This window comes from Galeopterus variegatus, unplaced genomic scaffold, assembly GCF_000696425.1.
Source record: "Galeopterus variegatus unplaced genomic scaffold, G_variegatus-3.0.2 Scaffold511, whole genome shotgun sequence".
Lineage (NCBI taxonomy): Eukaryota > Metazoa > Chordata > Mammalia > Dermoptera > Cynocephalidae > Galeopterus > Galeopterus variegatus.
This window is the reverse complement of record NW_007726622.1, coordinates 916,316-919,905: the sequence shown is the minus strand read 5'-3', so window position 1 is coordinate 919,905 and position 3,590 is coordinate 916,316.

The window sequence follows — 3,590 nt, the reverse complement described above, 5'->3', positions numbered from 1 at the left end:
CGGTGGCGCACTGGATAGTGCGCTGCTTGGGAAGCATGGCGGCGCTCCCGCCCGAGGGTTCGGATCCCACATACAGACCGGTTCCCGCTCACTGGCTGAGCGAGGCGCGGGAGCGATGCCGAGGGTTGCGATCCCGTTGCCGGTCCCCGGTCCGGTGCGGGGGCAACACTGAGGGTTGCGATCTGTTGCCGGACACGGAAAAAGACAAAAGACAAAAAAAAAAAAAGAAAAGAAAAGAAAATTCTCGAATACATCTTCAAATTAGAATATTAGGCAAAAATACATTTTTCCCTCATTTTTCAAACCAATGTGATCTTTCAAGTGTAAATTCAAAGCAGTATTCTCGCAAGCTTGCCGCAGAGGACCTGGGCCACTTTTTCATTTTCTCTGTTTAATTAAAAATATCCAAGATGTTACCATTGGGGGAAACTGAGTAATGGGTACATGAGCACTTGTACATTTTTCTGCCTGTGACTCTATAATTATTTCAAAATTTAAAAGTTTAAAAACAATAACATTAAGTTGGTAAATAGTCCTGTCAACATGGAGTTCAATTCATGTCACCCTGTCTTTCAGTATCATCTGAGTGATCAGATGGCATTTTGAAGACATGAAAGCCGGAAAACCACTCCTTTCCATAAATTTGTTATCATTTCAGAGGGCAATACAGAAACATAGCCCTCCAAAAAATGATTTCGAATTACAGACATTTGCAGCCATTTAAGACTTAGAATTTGCAAAACATCTACTTTTCTTCCATTTGAATCCTTTTCTGGGGTGGGGGGGAGTCTTGGAAACTTTTCTCCCCAAAAGAATCATATTGAAATGGCTTAGCATTCTGTGCACATTTTTGGTTCTATTTACATCTTTGAGTAGATTTTTTTCTTCTATAACTATGATCAAAACGCAAGTATGGAATTGTGTTAACAAACATACATTAAGGCAGTCTGAGTTTGCAATCAACAGGGAAAAAAATCTCTCAATATTGAAAATTTGCCACTGGGTATGCAAGTGGAAAGAAATGGGTAAAAGTGGGGACCTAAGACTCCAACAGCCTGGGTTTGACTCCAGCTCTCTCACTTATTATGTGACCTTGGGCAAATTAACTAACCTCTCTGTGCCTCAGTTCTATCATCTGTAAAATCCATATAATAATAATAACCTGTATCACTGGTTATTGTGAAGATTAAATGAGATAGTGCATGTAAAGGACTTAGCAGAACGCTCTCTGTTATTGTTCTCTAAGAGCCTAGAAAGTATTCTCTAGGGCCGGCCCCGTGGCTCACTCGGGAGAGTGCAGCACTGGTAGCGCCAAGGCTGTGGGTTCGGATCCTATATAGGGTTGGCCGGTGCACTCACTGGCTGAGCATGGCACGGACACCACCATGCCGGGGGTCGCGATCCCCTTACCGGTCTTAAAAAAAAAAAAAAAGAAAAAAAAAGGGCCGGCTTAGGGAGGGCAGGTCAGCCATCTCTGTTTGGCGTGGCTACCCGCTGGGACGTGCTATTTGCTTACCTCGACACGGGGCACCGATCCCCTTACCGGTCTTAAAAAAAAAAAAAAAAGTATTCTCTATTTCTAATAAGTCGAATTCACCAAAAGCCTGCTTGGAGAGCCCAGAATCAGAACAAAGGGCCCTTGTGGACAGCTCCCTTTAGCCTGGGAGACATCAGCGAACTGTCCCTTGTCCCACACAACAGTGAACACTCTCTGATCACCAGGCTCCTCTTGCTCTTTGTCCTACATTCCCCTCTCTGGGGCCAGGCTGGAGAAGCTTCTCACATCTTGCTTCTCTGAACCGCTTTTCCATGTGAAGCACCTCCTGTCTGTCGGCCCATTTTTTCCTTTCTGTTTAAAGGGCAGTGTCTTCCTACAGTCCTAGTAGACATCATGTCTCCACCCCACCCCCACCCAGCTCGGTGTTGATTCAATTAGAACCACTCTCCAGGCTTCAGCTGGGGCGCCCGAGGTCAGAGCCCATGTGCAGAAATCACATTAGCTTCCCTATGAATCACAACCCATCATTCCATATTGGTGTCAGCAAGATTTAAATCTTTCAATAAGAGCTACACATGCATTGTACAATTTATAGTTCCTTTTTCTTTTTTTTTTTTAGTTTAGAGCACATGTAATTTTATTTTCATTTCCATTACTTTATTTGCCTATCACAATGGAAACTACATGTGTTTGCATATTTTTTCACATGACAGGTAAGCCTGCTGAGGCAGCCCATGTTAACTCCTTTTGACCTCAGTTTTCTTGCTTAGCTGAAAGTTGACCACTGGAGTTCTGACCAACATGTTTTTAAATGCTGGCTTTGGAAATCTCCTGGCCTGGGTATTGATGGTTGACTTAACATTTCCCCTCCAATTTCCAAAAGCACCTTCTATTCAATATGTCTAAGGCCAAACTCATAATCTCACCCCTCAAACTAGGTCTTCTTCCAGAGTAGCTTCATCTGAAGGATGGCACCTCCATCCACACATCTGAACAGGCCTGAAACCTAGAGGTCATTCTTGACACCTTCTCTTCCTTGCCTGCCATATGCAACCCATCTTCAAGATTTTAGCTCTTGAACATCTCCAGAATCCATCCACTTCTCTCCATCTTCAATGCCTCAATCCTTGTCCAAGCCACCCTTGGTTTCTGAACTAGACTATAACAATAGCCTCCTGACTGGTCTCCCTACATTCCTTCCTGGCACCTTGGTGGCCCATTCTTTTATTGACCACTATTGGTAAAGAAAGCATGTTCTTTTCAACTGGAAAAACCAGAGCCCCCCTCACACTCCCAACGATCTCTACCTCCTAATGTAACCTGCTGCATCAGTCTTTGCTGCAAAGTCAGCTAAATGAGAAGTGCTTCCTTCCCCCACCCCTGAATAAAAAAATAAAGAGATCTTCTTTGGATGTACTTAATGCCCACTAAAATTTTGCATGAAAATCAGGAATATCTCATGTTTAAATATTTACCAAAATGAATAAATCTTAAGTCTTAAATAGAAAAAAGAAAGAAAGAAATCATGTTTCTGCTCCAAATTGTCTAGCTGTGGTTTCTAACCTTGTTGCATAGGCATCCTCGCTAAAATGCAGTACCCACCTGTGGTGACTCTAATTCATCAGGTTTTGAGTGGGATTCCAGGTTCTGCATATTGAATAGGCACCCTAAAATGATTCTGATGCAGCTAGTCTGTGAACTAGCATTTGAAGATCATTGACTTCAGCTCACCAGCACCATACATGGTCCATTTTAGAGACGGGCAAACATGTTTCCCATGTGAATCAAGGAATGAGTGCCAATCTGACAAATACTGATTGAGCCCTCACTATGTGCCAGACTGTTCAGACACTAGGGACACAGTAGTGAATAAAACAAAACTCCTGTCTTCCTGGAGCTTACATTCCAGTGGTAGGAGACAAAACAAAAAATGAAATAGAAGATAAGGAATGTTAAAAAGCAATGAGTGCTACAGAGAAAAATAAAGCAAGTTGAAGGGTGGAGGATAGAGCTTTGGAGGGAGAGGCAGGTTTTAGCCTAAAATAGGATGCACAGGAGAGACCTCACTGGGATAGTGGCAACTGAGTAAAGA